This window comes from Emydura macquarii, unplaced genomic scaffold, assembly GCF_026122565.2.
Source record: "Emydura macquarii macquarii isolate MOO-44397 ecotype Brisbane River unplaced genomic scaffold, CSIRO-AGI_Emac_v2 contig_2292, whole genome shotgun sequence".
Taxonomy (NCBI): domain Eukaryota; kingdom Metazoa; phylum Chordata; order Testudines; family Chelidae; genus Emydura; species Emydura macquarii.
The window spans coordinates 2,038,276-2,053,147 of NW_027132429.1; positions in this window are offsets into that span (position 1 = coordinate 2,038,276).

Sequence of the window (14,872 nt, forward strand, 5' to 3'; positions counted from 1 at the left end):
TAGAGAACGCTCTGTTCTCCGCCTTAGCCGTGGTACGTTTGAGGGAGTTCCTTACGATCACATGTAAAAGCGGTCTTGGGCTTCCCTGTGCCAAGACCTCGCTGGCCAATCCGCACTCGTGGGCAGCCTGAAGCCTCAGCGATTTTGTGTCCCTGGCTTTTATGTCACAAAGGAAACAAAATTTCGGCCCACGTATCGTTCATTGGGACCAGCCCAGGATCCAAAAAGGAGGGAAACGACACACCAAAACCCAAAAATTGCCTCTCTTCCCGCAGTCCCGTGATGCAGAGCTGCTGGGGCGTTGGCGGGTGAGGTTGACGACTGATTGATGGCGGGATCGGAGAACCCAAGGGTGGGATTCCCAGATTCCCGCCTCTCCCCGGACAAAAGGCCTGACTCTGCTCAGGAACTCCACGGGAGCCAAGAGGAGCTGATGGCACCATGCACTCAGGGTCCTACATGGGCAAAGCGTCTGCCAGCCTCCTCCCTTTCGCCCTTTCCCGTCGCGTGGGGCAGCAGAAAATCAATTTTGCCCACACCCAATTATTTTTTTACAAGCGCCGCAGCGTCTTCAAGCTGCGCAGGGCATTTCCAGGAATCGTGGCCAGATCCTTCCAGCAACTAAGCTGATTTACACCAGCGGGGGATTCAGCCCCAAGCCTTAAGAAACTGAGCACCAACCCGCTCTAGACAGTGGTGGGCTAGCAAAAGGGATGCCAGGCCATCCAGGTGCGTGGTGCCAGCCACCAAAATGCTTATTACACTCCCAATCACACACGACGTATTTGTTTTTTAACCAGGCCCATTTGGACAATGCTGTGCCTTCCATGCCAGCTGTATTTATTAAACAGCTAAGCTGATGTCCTGGACCTGAACGATGCCTGGTGGGGAAAACTGAGAGTACGTGTGTGTGTGTCCGAGGGCGGGCAGGCGGGTGGGAGGGAATTGTGATTTGCGAGGAGCAAAATACTTAAGCACGCAAAAGGGAAGTGAGAAAGATACAAGGAAAGAATGAATCATGGTAGAAAGAGGTACTCGCCAAGTCAAAGAGGTGGCTTCAATTCCCCCCCCCCACACACCTCCCCGTAAGAACTGCTTTGAGGGTCTGTGCTGGGTACCAACTCCACTTCATCCTGTCCCCCCACCCCTACATAAAAAGCCCAGCGATCTCACAGCCCTTTCCAGTTGTCCTTATATAACTCAGCAGTAGGCGGTTATACAACTACAAAGGGGGCTGGGGAGAGGGAAAAGCCAAAACGCCTCCTGGCAAAACTTCTGAGTTTGCCTTTCGGTGAATTCAATGAGAGAGGGTCTCTGCGGGGCTCCCCCCCTCCGCCACCCAGCCAGCCACAAGGTTATTTATGAAGCCCCTTTCGGCTTTGGATTTATTCTGATTCGGTCCCCGATTTCACAGCATGCCTGTTTCCCCCACCTTCCCTTCTCCCCCGCCGTGTGGGGAAGTTGCTGAGGTCCCATCACACCCTGAGCCCTCGCCAAGTGACACGACTGAACCCGACTCAAAATGCGACTAGCCGACAGCTTTGATAGAGATTCTGCCCATTGCGACTGGAACCGAGCCATTTTGCCTTGAAGCTTCCACCCTCAAGGAAATCCGTCGGCACTACGCAGTCGTGCCTTCGGGCCTGATCCCATGGGCTGATGGGTGTCCTCCACTCCTGCCAGAGCGAGGGCTCCTGGGCACACTTTGCCCAAAGCTGGGTTGGTTCATTGCAATGGACAATATGGGGTTAAACTCGCGCAAACAGAACCAAGACACTCCTAAAAGAAAAAAAAAACCCACACTCCACCCTCTCTAAATTCTTTCCATTGGCGCAAGAATAAGCCTGGTTTTGTTGTTTATGCATATATAAAAATATTCCACTTCAGCCCAGCTTTTCCCACTACCAGAATAATACAGAAGGTGTCGATTCTGCTCTCAGTTACACCAGTCTAAATCTAGAAGAACTCCATTGACTCCGACAGCCACCCTCAAATTAAGACCATGTCAAGAATTTTCCCCGTGTGCTGGGGAACTGCACGTTGTTTTCAACTTAGGCACGGAACAAAACAGCACCGAAATGTGGGACTGCTTTTCCAACAAAGATCCACGTTTTGGAGAGCATAAACATATCATTTTCTCTCTCCACCCAGGAAAAAAATAAATAAACAGCTGATCTGTTTATGGACAAAATAAAGAGAAACCCCAAGAAGTTACTTACCAGTTTGGAAATTCTTTGCTGCAAAAGCCGCAATCTGCAGATTTCCCCATATAATTCCACTGTGAAAGACAGAGGAGAGACAGACAGACAGACAGAAAGACAGAAGAATCTTTCTCCAGCTGCCTACAGTCGCAGGCTGGGAGCTTACCCACCTAAAGTCACTGACTTTTACTCAAAGAAGGGAAATCCTTTTTAAAACCTTAGCCCCACCCAGTTTGCTAATTACGAGGGAGGGCAGAGGGACAGATGAGGCAGGAGGTGGGCGGGACCTTCTTACTGTAATGCGTGGAGTAGAAATGTCTCCCTTTCGAGTCTGCTGGACCTGCTGACTCAGTGGGAGACAGGACAGGGCATGGGACTGGGATTCCTTCCAGGAAGCATGATTTTGCAGGGGACAGGAGCAGTGTTTCGGTCCCACCCATCCGACCCAGAGCTGGGCTCAAATCTGGAGCTGGATCCGAACTCCCCCAAAGATTTGGTGTGCTCTCAAAGATGAGGCCCTAACCTTCAGATTCAGGCTGTTCAGGCCCAGGGGGGTTGCACAAGAGAAATCTTCTGATCTAAAAAGCTTTGTCAGTGTCAAAGGAACTGAAACCATGCCTGATATTCCCTGCTTTGCATGGCATGAAGCACGCTGGGTTGGAATGAAGGCTCTTCCTCTTGGGACCATGCCGAAAAGAGCCTGCGGTTTTTGGGAAGCTCGCTAGGAGGTGACAAACGAGGACTGAGCTGCAGTGGATTCAGATCATATGGAGACAGGCGCTTTGGAACAGCCTAACTCAATCGGTGCATTATCATTTATTAGGACCCGCAGCCAGGGCCCAGGCCGCCACTGTGCTGGCGGCTGCATAAACACAGAACAAAAAGACAGGGCTTGCCCCGGGAGCTTCCAATCCAAACCTTCAATCCATGTGTAACTCTGCCAGCCAGAGCACCAGACTATGACTCAGCAGAGCTGGGCTCTATTCCTGGCTCTGCCACTGGCCTGATATGTGACTTTGGCCAAATCACTTACCTCTCTGTGCCTCAGTTTCCCCATCTATAAAATGGGGATAATGATACTGACTTCCTTTGGAAAGTGCTTTGCAGTCTCCTGCTGAAAGGCCCTATGTCAGAGCGAGGCGTTATCCTCATTACTTCCGGTAGTAACGTTAAATTCATGAGTAAGTGTTTGCAAGATTGGCGGCCAAGTTGTTTTGCAGTTACACCAAGAGTACCTCGTCAGGACTCTGCTATCGCCCACCCCAAACATTCAGGAATCACGAGACAGGGTGCCCACCCGCCTCACATCGTAAAACCAGAGTAAAAACCATGAGATTGTTTTTCATAATATTTTTGGGGTTCATTTAATCTACCTTCTGGTTTCTGAGCTGTCAAGATCCACTCGGGTCACGGCTTCAAGCTTTTCCCTGAAAGCACTAGAAATGTTTTTTTAAACAAAAGCTGAGGTGCTCAGGAAATCGCCTGACGCCGGGAGCTGGGCCTCTATGAAATGTGCCAAATATCCTGAGACTCACAATGCAGTCAGAAGAGCTGGTAAGTCTGGCACTGGATCCTGCCATTGAAAGGTAGGATGGCTCCACGGTCAGGGCGCTAGTCAAGGACCCAGGAGACCTGTATTCAATTCCCTGCTCTACCCCTGGCTCCCTGTCTGACCTTGGGCAAGTCACTGCAGCTGTGCCTCAGTTTCTTCTTCTGTACAATGGGAATAATAGCACTACCCTGCCTCCTTGGGGATCTAAAGATACATGTGGTAAAGACTGAGAGGTCCCCGTACACCACAGTGATGGGCACCAGACAAATACCTTCGCGAGATTGTATGATGGTCCGGGGGTGGAGCCCATCACAGGACCAGAACTTAAAAAGAGAAACAGTCAGATGTGTCCTCAAAATATATCATGCCTGCCCCTCCGCCCAGCCATCATTAATTGGCTGCTTTCTTACAGCTGTCATGGCAGCAGAGAGGTGAGAGGTGTATGGACAAGTCCAGAGAAGAGAGACGGGGTAAGGAGAGCTGACAGTTACGCGACCAAGGGCGGCAGGGTGGAGATGAGGCAACATGATAGGACATGGTTCAAGAGTGGCAGACTAGGGACAGGCAGCAGCAGCTTGGGTGGGATGTGGGGCAGCCAGCAAAGGGATCTGAACTGCAGGGAGGGGGGGTGTGAAAATGATCTCAGCCCGAGGAGGGAGTGCATGTGGACACGAGGAGGGCTGGAGAGATAGGAGTCTGAAGAAGAGGACGGTAGGACGAGGCGGGGCCAAAAGAGGGAAGGTTGGAAGAAAACATAGAATCGTGAGTGCTGAAATTTGCAGATGAGACCAAAATTGGGGGAGGACAATGGAGAGGACAGGTCGCTCGTTTGGCGCAGTCTGATCCCCAGGCAAGCTGGGCACAAGCAAGCAGTGTGCATTTGAATGTAGCTAAATGTAAATGTCAATGTGCACAGCCTGGAACAGGAACGCTGGACTCCGGCCTAAGACGCGGTGAGTCTGATCCAGATTTGGGGGATAATCGGCGGAACTGGAGCTCAAAAGAGACAATGCTGCCATCCAGGGAGGCAGAGACAGAGGAATCGCAAGCAGGAGACGAGAGGCTATTTTACCTCTGTCTTTGGCACTGGTGTGACCACTCCCGAAATACTGTGTCCCGCAGGTCAAGAAGGATGTTGGTCCATCGGCGAGGGGGCAGAGGAGAGCCACGAGAACGACTGAAGGGTCAGGGAACATGCTCAGCAGATGGAGTTCTTTGCGTCTAACAAAGAGGAGGTGAAGGGGCGACTTCGCTCTAGTCTGTAAGTATCTACCTGGGGAGCAAATATTTGATACCAGGCTCTTCAGTCTAGCCAAGGACAGTCTAACAGGATCCAGTGGCAGGAAGCTGCAGCTAGAGAAGTCCAGACGGGAATAAGGTGTGCATTTTTAAAGTGACAGTAATTAGCCATTAGAACAATTTACCAAGGGGCATGGTGGATTCTCCATCATGGACCATTTTAAAATCAGGGTGGGATGTTTCTAAAAGCTCTGCTCTAGGAATGATTTTGGGACAGGTCTCTGGCCTGTGTTATGCAGGAGGGCAGACTAGATGATCAGAGCGGCCCCTTGGGATCTATGGAACCGTGTGAGTGGTTCGGGCTTTCCTTCTCCTCAGAAAGGTCTGGCATGTGAATCAAACATCGCAGGGTGAGGGGAGACATGTTCAGTAGGCTGAAATCGGATGGGGACCATCTCTCCCTCCGATATTTCCCCAGGTAAATGATCTCTTATTATTGCTACTGATGCCTGGCTCTCGCTTAGCCATCAGCTAACAGGAAATGGGGGAACTTCGCACACCTCTTCAGAGCTAGAGATCGGCTCAGGGTCCAAGGACTTGGAGTTAGACTTCAAACACTCACAAAGTCTGGTCTGTGGCTCAGTCTGTCAGGATGGCAGTGTAACCTACAGGTTAAAGCAGGGGGAGTCAGGACTCCTGGATTCTGTTCCCAGCTCTGTAGTGGTGTCTAGTGGTTGGAGTGAGGGGGGAATTGGGGTCCAGGGCTGCTGGGTTCTAGTCCCAGCTCTGGATGAGGAAGGGGGTCTAGTGGTTAGAGCAGGAGGGACTGGAAGAGGGGGTGTAGTTACTGGAATGGGGCAGTAGAAGTGAGGGATACTGGAGCCTATTCCTAATTCTGGGAGGGGACCGTGGGGGGCTGGGAATCAGGGCTCCTGGGGGGGAGTGAGGTCTAGCAGCTCTTGGGGGAAGGAGAGGCGGGGAGAATTTCAGGACTGCTGGGCTCTGTCACTAGTTCCGCCAATGGAGTCATGGTGCGCTGTATTGTTATTATTGCCCAGCGTCCCGTGTGGGTGCAGGGTTGAATTTCAAATCCCCCTTTGTTTCCGGGATGCCCAGCCCTGCTAGGATTTTGGTCCCGGCCTGTCTCTGGTCCCAGCCCCATTCCTGCTGAATGAGTGATGGCGCTTGTTATTTAACCGTGGAGAGGGTTTTTTAATTATTATTTTATTTTTTATTTCAAAACCCGAGAGGTTAATTGCTGCCTGTGTGGGAGGTGCTGATTGACTCAACAGTTACATACCGTGGGGCATCGGTTATCAGCATCGTAGATCGACACTGAGGACTGCTTCATCAGCTGCACAAAGGAAAACGCTCAGCAGCTGGCAGGTTGGCCAGGGGTCTGGCGAGCGGATGGCTCCTGGCCGGACTCCAGGGGCTTATTCCAGCCACAGTCATTTACAAATAACTTGCCTGCAAAATCAATCAATCAATCGCCTCCGTTTCATTTGGGGCCAAGATTCTCTTCACCTTCCTAAACAACTGGTGCAAATTGTTACGCAGCTGCCAAGTTCCACCTCAGAGGTGGCTGCATTTCAGTGGTGGGAAAGCGAGGCCTACATACACAGTTTGCAAAGTGCTGGAACGATCCTTGACCATAGAACCTCAGTAGGGATGTCAACACTGCTGTACAGGCTTGCACCAGCAGCCTGCTGGGATCAGCCATCACTGAGAAGCAACTCCAATTCTCAGTAAGCGTTTAGGACAGGAAATGGTGAATCCTGTATCCAGCTGAAAGTGCAGCAGGGGGATTTAGTGAGACATAATGGAATTAAACCTGTCTGAGCAACCCAAGCAGCTGTTTGCCTTTTGAGCAATCGAAGGGAAGATTTAAGGACATTATGTCCTGAGCAATTATCATTTGTTTATGGTAGCACCTAGGAATCTGCATCAGGGACCAGGACTTGATTGTGCTGGGCATTGTTCGTTATTTATCAGGTGTATCACGGTAGCGCCCAGGAGCCCCCGTCATGGCCCAGGACCCTACTGTGCTAGGCGCTGTACAAACACAGAACAACAGGCAGTCTCTGCCCCCAAAGAGCTTCCAATTTAATTCAGCTTCCCCTGCAAGTTGCTATCTCTTAAGACAAGGCTGGATTGTCGCCATGTCACGGGCAACGAGACAAAATCCCAAACCATCTCCGTTCATTTCTGTGTGGTTTCAGCCATCTAAAGGGACCGTCTTCGTTTAAAACGAGGCTCCTGCAGGACTTTTCCCTTTTGGGAAGGCTAAGATGGTCTGTTCCCCCATCTCCACACGTATGACTTGAGCCAGCAAAGATGCTTTTCCAGTCCACTCCTCACCCCAAAATATCCCAGCCCCTTGCTCCTGGAAGGCAGAAACTCTGCTCTAAACCTCCGGGTACTTGTCCTGGAGAATATATGACCTCCTAAAACAAACCCGGTCCCTCCACTCCCAGAGCGGATGCTGATTTAGAGCAAGCTCTTTGAGTCTCCTCAGCTTTATCTGACTCAGACACCTGTTCTGGTCCCCATCCAAATTATTCCGGTTCCCACCAGCCCCCAATTGCCCTGCCTTTTGACTGAGCCCCCCAAGTCCCCACCTTTCCCTATAACCCCAGCCCCCACCCCCCGCAACCCCCTCTGGAATGGTGTGTCAGTGCCTCCGGCTGTTCTATCTCCCTGTACCAAGGGCTGAGCAAAGGATGCTCTGTATAGTCCGCCTCCCCCACCCAGTATGAGGCCAGCTGCGTAGCGGCCGCTGTCCTAGGACCTCGCAGCCTGGTTCAGATCCACCCTTCACTCAGTCCTTCTGCTCCAAAGTGTTCCATCCAAGTGCGAAGCGCAGAGGCTGTTCTAGACCCATACGCTCTTCTAGAACCAAAGCTGCATCGTTTTAACGCGGCAGCACAACCCCCTGGACCAGGATAAAGGTGCTTGCTCTGCCGGGATAAGGCAGCTTTATTCTGATATAACGCCATCCCCGCTAGGCGTACTGGTAGAGCGATATTGGTAAAAATCACCCCCTTAAACAACATGGCCACACTTGTGCAGGCGTGGCCTTCTCCGTGTTTGTACAATTCATTCAGGGCTTCGGGATGTAGGACGGGCAGGGACCCCTGGGTCACCGAGTCCAGTTCCAGCTATCGCAGGCCACCCCTTCCGCAAATCCCAGTCATGAGTTTATCTAGCTGAAATCTGACCACGCAGCGCTTTGCCGCTAGGCGGGAAGTGGATTTGGGTAGCGATCGTGTGGGCTGGAGTCAGTTCTGGTGTGGAAATCGGTGGGACAGTCCCACCCTGTGATTTTTACCATCGAGGCAGCTAAATCGGTGTAAGGTCCTGGCGTAGGTAAGGCGGAGAGTAGCAAGTTGTGGTCACACCTGTGTTCCCCCGTCCGGGGGTCAGAGCACGCCTTGGTACGGCAGAGCCTTGTCTTCACTAGGAGACAGCCAGACAATTCCCCTCGTGTTGCTGGAGCTACACACCGGAGGAGAACCCGGCCCACTCCCAACACCGATGAAGGGCGAGGGGGCTGTGCGGCTTCTTTGCTCCGCTCTGCTGTCTGTGGCCCCAGGAAACACAGGGTTCGGAGACATGAGGTGGCATGAAGGGGATCAGAATCCAGCCTACTCTCTCCAGAGCCACGTGCTCCCAGCCGCACGTGCTGAATGGGACACACCTATCTCTGGCAGCCACGTGCTCGCCAACCCGCGGGGTGTTCGCTTGCTGCGGGACAGCCAGCCGCAGGGCGCCAGGACGGCCGTCCACTCCATTGTCTGCTCAGGCCTCTCCTAGCAGAAGATTAGGGAAAACCCAGGAATTCCCCTCTGTTTTTGTCAGCCCATAGGTAACAGACCATCTCTGGCTTGCGTCAGACTCCGGTCGAGGCCAGATTTTCTTTCCTGAGATAAGTGGGGCCGCACACACACACACCAGGCTATTATCTCCATAGCAACGCTACACACAGACATTAAACAGTGTTTTACTTCGGAAGTCAGCAAAGCCGCAGGACGTCACTGTGGTTATTCCAGCTATGCGAGGCCTATAATATAACACTTAATTCAGTGCAGGTTGCCCATGGGGGCTGAAGTCAGGAGGGTTTTTTTTTTTTCTCTCAATGCAAATCTCTGTAATTTGAGCAGCCTTCGACACCCTCTCCCCTCCCCGACTGTTTTTATTTCTGCCATAGCAACAGGCCGTTTATTGACTGTGGGTATCCCCTTGTTACTCATCCCGCAAGTGTCTGTCCCAGTCCCAGACGCAAAGTAACCAAGAAATGATAGTCAGAGAGAGAGAGAGAGAGAGACTCACACACACACAAACACAGACACACACACAGTTTTAATCCAGGGATCTGAAAATACTTCCCAGACATTGCTTAACAGTGGCTTCTTACCCCTCTCCCCCCTCACACACACATCTCCTTTGAGAGTGATGTTATTAGACTTCTTGTATAAAGGGGGAAACTGAGGCACACTGAGGCAAAGGAATAGCTCAAGGTCACACAGTGAGCCAATCAGAGTTTGAGTCCTGACTCCAGGTCCCCTGCTCCAGCTACTAGACTGTGTCGCAACCCAGAGCTGGGAATACAACTAAGGAATCCTGACTCACAGTCCGCTCCCGCGCTAACCACTAGAAATGGCCTTCGAGCCCATTTGTCCTCTGCTCCACCTACTAGACAACGCTCTGCTCCCAGAGCTGGGAACAGAACCCAGGAGTCTTGAATCTCGCCCCCCGACACTGACAGCGAGGCAGTGCTGCTTCCCCACTCTTTTCAGGGTGCGCGGGTGAATCTCTCCTATTGGATTATTTCCCCACTGTTGTAGGAGTCAAAAGTCCTGGATTCTGGGAAGTCCCTGAACAGACACACACACACGTGCACACGCACACACACACATGCACACACACACACACACGCACATTTTGGTGCTAGGAGACTCCAAGTCCCCCCCCATAGGTGTTGGGAGGCGCTGAGAGCCAGCAGGTCAGATCCCCAGCCGGTCTAAATCAGCCATGATGCCACTGGAGACAATGAGCCCCACTCCCCAGCTGGCGTAGCTTAACGTGACTCTGTGGCAGTCAATGCAGCTCTGCCGATTTTCCCCGGCTAAGGCCCTGCTCCAGCGTCACAGCGGCACTCACTGCTGGCTTGGTCCAGCACTGACACATCTTGCTTCAGCCTCACGTGCTTCCAATGAGTCAACGTGACTGAGGTGGGCCCTGCAGTCTGGCTGTGCCACGAGGGCGTCTGTCAGCTCAGTCCCTCCTGACCCGGGGGAATCGGTTAGCTGGGCCATGGCTTGGTTCTCAGCTGGGAATGCACCCGGCGCAGATTCACCATGAGTCCCGGATTTAATGGTGACTCAAAGAAAAGCTCCTCTGACTGAGTCACCTCCACCAGTCCCTGTGTCCTGGCACCCTCCACCACACTGCAAAGGGAGAGCCCCCCACCGAGCCCCCCACCCTGCTCCCTGCAGCACAGCGCCCACCAGCACCATGCTGGGGCACGGAGATCAGCACTGACCTAGGGGACAGAACGCCCCCACATCGCTCTCTGCAAGCCCCGGAGATTTCCTGGGTAACCGCCCATCCAAGTACTAGCCAGAGCCAATGTGCAGCCCCGTGGAGGTGCAGCCAAGGGGTTCCCGGTGTTTTAAAACTCTTGCCCTCTCTGGGGAATAATTATTTCAATTCTTTTCAAGTAGCACATTGGGCGGCTAGTGAAATAACACCCCTTTCCTTTCTTTCTTTCTTGTCATAGATTCCAGGGCCAGACAGGAGCGCTGTGATCAGCTAGTCTGACCAGGCCATAGAATTGCCCTTCACAAATTCCTAGAGCAGATCTTTTAGGGGGAAAAAATCCAATTTTGTTTTTAAAATGGCCAGTGATGGAGAATCCACCACAACCTTTGGTGAATTGTTTGTGGTTAATTACACACAACTTTTAAAGTTCTGTCCAGCCGCCCATTCTGCCCTCCGCTCCCCACACACACCACTCTCTCGCTGAGATAGAGTCCTTAGTCCCAGAGTACCTGTCCACCCTATGGATCCTACAAGAAACAAATGCCCTATTTGCCAACCCTTCCCAGCTGCCCTAGCCCGGCAAAGGAGGGGTTAACCGAGGGTTCATGTTATGTGCTGTGTCTGGCTGAATATTGCAACCTCACAATCTCGCTACTGGCTAGCGTCACAGTGGGTCACCATGGAGACGCTTGGAAGTTCCTAAATACAATTATTGTGAGGTTTTAAATTTCCTCTATGCTCAGAATGAAGCTAAACAATAGCAGGATAGAAACAATGTGCCTGGTGCATCTCAGCGCGGGGAGCAGTCCCGGCTCCCACGCACACGCCTTCCAGCGTGCTACCCCGCTGTCCCATCATGCTCTCTTGTGTGACACGCTCTTCCATACTTTTCTCTCGTGCCCTTTTCACTTTATGTATCTCACTTTCTTTTTCCTTTTAATACTCCTTTTGGTCCATGTTTGTACAGCACCTAGCACAAGGAAGTCCCGATCCATGACGGGGCTCATTGGCGCTAGGTAATACAGATAACGTATAGCAGTTCTCACTCACTGCACAGACATTTACAGCAATGAATTCACACCCACCACATTGCACTGGTGCAAACGACTGCTCAGGGCCTGAGAGACAATGACCCGGCCCTGTCCCACATAAAGAACTTCTAAGCCAACCTCAACCCTACTTTTCTGAACAGCGGGTTCTGGGAGGTGTCTGTAGCACAGATGATGACTGGAGAGTGTGTGTCGAAGCTTTTCACATGCTACTGACTCACTCCTCCACTGGATGATGGTGCACGGGGCCGTTTCCTTAGTTTTGCTTTTGTTTGGTTTCCCTGTTGTTGTCATGTTCCACTCTCCAAATTTCTCCCCGAAATGCCAGCTGAAACAGACCCACAAGGAGAGCAAGTGACGTTTCAGCCCAAACCCACAAAGCATGGGAGAAATGTGACCTTAGCATCCAAAAATAAACCCAGGCAGCATGACCAGGATACAGGGCCGGGGTTTGTTCCCCCCCCCCCCCCCCCCGCTTTCCTTTTCTCCTCCTCCTCCTCCAAGCTCTACCTAGACAATCACAGATCGTGGCAGCCTGTCCAGCTGTGTCCATTCCCCATCGCCTGGCCCAAAACATCTGGATTGCTCCAGAATGCTCACTTCCTGTTGGCGCCCAGACGATGAAAGCTGGAGGTAAAAATAAAACGAGTCCTTTGGAAAAGCTAAAGCAGGCAAACCGCATTCTCTCAAGTGCCTCCAACTGCGCAGTACAAACATTTGGTATCAGTTAGGACAGACTTTTTTTTTTCCAGTTACTAATTTTAAATGTATACACGCCGCATTCAGAAACACAGAAAGAACATTCACACACACACACACACACACACACACTGCATTCAAACAGTTACACACACACGCGCGCAATGCCAACGCACACAAACGTTGCATCAAAACAGCATTCGAACACGTACATATATGCTGCATGCACACACATGCTGCATTCACACTCTCCCACACACGCACACACCAATGTACGCAGCGGTATAGCAGAGCTGAGTGTTCATTTAAAAGACTCAGAATGACAATTTGGGTGAGAAATCAGCATAAGGCACAAATACTAGTTCTCTGGGGGCAACTTTACAGCTGAGCAGCCGCCTTTGTGTTTCTGTCCAAAGATCTCACAAGCATAGGGCTTATTAACTCCGTTGGAACGATGGGGAAACTGAGGCACCAAGTGGGGCGGTCGTTCCCCCATTTTAAATCAGGACAACAAACAGATCACCCAGCTCATACTGCCACCTTCGGCCAAGCTGAGCTGTCTTGCCAGGTGATTTGACCATCACTCTGGTATCTGACTGAGCAGATAATGCATTTGGCAATGTTCTTACATGGTTACTGCTCCTGTGATTCTAAAGCAGCTCTCAAAGTGCTTTAAAAAACTGCCCGTGATCGCTTTCTTTGCCACGGCAATGCAGGCATCTCTAGGGCGGGACTTTGCTGTCTGATTGCTGACCGTCCATATCATAGGTGGCTTCACGTCCAGGGTTTGCCTATGGATTGGCATCTTTCAGGATGAAACACACTCGACAATTGGAAGACATTATTCAAGAGGCAGCTGAGAGGTTCTCAGAGGCAGTGTACTCCAGTGGCTAGAGCAGCTGGGGCTGGGAGTCAGGACTCCTGGGTTCTATTCCTGGTTGTGGGAGGGGACTGGGGTCTAGTGGTTAGAGCAGACAGTCAGGCAACTTAGGTTGCATTCCCAGTTCTGGGAAGGAATGCTGATCGATGGCTGGTGGAGTAGGGCTACATGCCAGGACTCCGGGGTTTCCTTCTTGTCCCTAGCAGGGAGTGTCGCCGAGGACAGAAAGCACAGGCCAGGCCAGATGCGAGTCAGTATAGCTCCATTAAAACCAATGGCACTAGGCCCATTTACACCAGCTGAGGGCTAGATCCTGCATTCTACTGGCAGCTGTGCCACTCACTCGCTATATGCTGGGAGACAAGCCTCTTCCCTGCTCTGTGCCTCAGTTTCCCCTTCTGTAAAATGGTAGTAGGGGGAAGGTGGTGGTGATATTCCTCCATCTCCCAGCAGCAGGGTGAGGGGGCCCGGTGCCTGCTCAGTGACGGCAAAGCTCTCCCCAGTCCACGCAGAGGACAAAGGAATCTGACCGCAAGCCAGTCGACTTCCCCGAAACACAAGGCAGACATGTGCTGAACATGCATCCCACACGTATGTGCACACACTGGCAGTTTCCACTGGAGACAAAGATTTTCCAAAGCAACTGCCTTGCTCCCCTGGCACTCCCCTTCCCGTAAACAACTTCACTGCGGCCGGCGGTGACAAGGCGCTCTAATCGCTCTGGCACTGTTGCCGACCTGAGGACGCTGGCTGGATTTAGCCCCAGCAGGCGCAGCTCTCCAAGATATTTCAGCAACCAGGGCCTGATTACGAGTTGAAAATCCCCTTTTCAAGTGCTGTGCAGACCTCTATTAAGCCTTGATTTAGAATCCCCATCTGCCCCGCTCCTCCTGCCCCTCTATAAATACAGGGTTGCTATAAACTGGTGTCTCGTGGACTGGGTTTTTTTAACTTCTGTGGAAGGTTTATTTTTTGCATTTGATCTTCCTGGGTGGAAGGGACTTTTCTTCCAATCTAACCACACTGATCAGTCACTCCTTCAAATGAGAGAGAGTGCAGCAAGACGGGGTAGGACTTCTGGTTCTTTGCCCAGCTCTGGTGGTGGGAGGAGGGAAGTGTGGTGCAGTGGTTCGAGCAGGAGCGATAGCATCAAGACACCTGGGTTCTATTCCCAGCTCCTGGAGGAAGTATGGCCTAGAGGTGAGAGTAAGGGACTGGAAGCTGCATTTTATTCCAGAATCTGGGAAGAAGTGTGGCCCAATGGGTAGATCAGGAGGATGAGAGGCAGGACTGCTGGATTCTGTTCTGAACTCTTGGATAGTGGCTGGTCCACAGCTGAGATTGAGGGACGAGGAGTCAGCGTTCATGTCCTCTGCCTGCAGCTCTGGGAGGGGAACGTGGTCAGAAAAGTGGTGCAAGGGACCCAGGAAATCTGTGTTCTGTTCCCAGCTCTGCCACTGGCTCATCTTTGGGAAGGTCATGTGCCTTTTTGTGCCTCAATTTCCCCATCAATAACACATGGATGCTAACACTTCCAGCCTCCCAGGAGACCCACCCAGGCCGCATTCATTAATATAATACTCTCCCCCTGGGGCTCTTGCCTGTTTTCAGAGCAGTCAATGGGGACCCTGCCTGTGCTATATTAACCCTTAAAATGCTGGCATCCTTCCAGCCTGGCAGCCAAACGAATACTTAGGAGGACATCCAC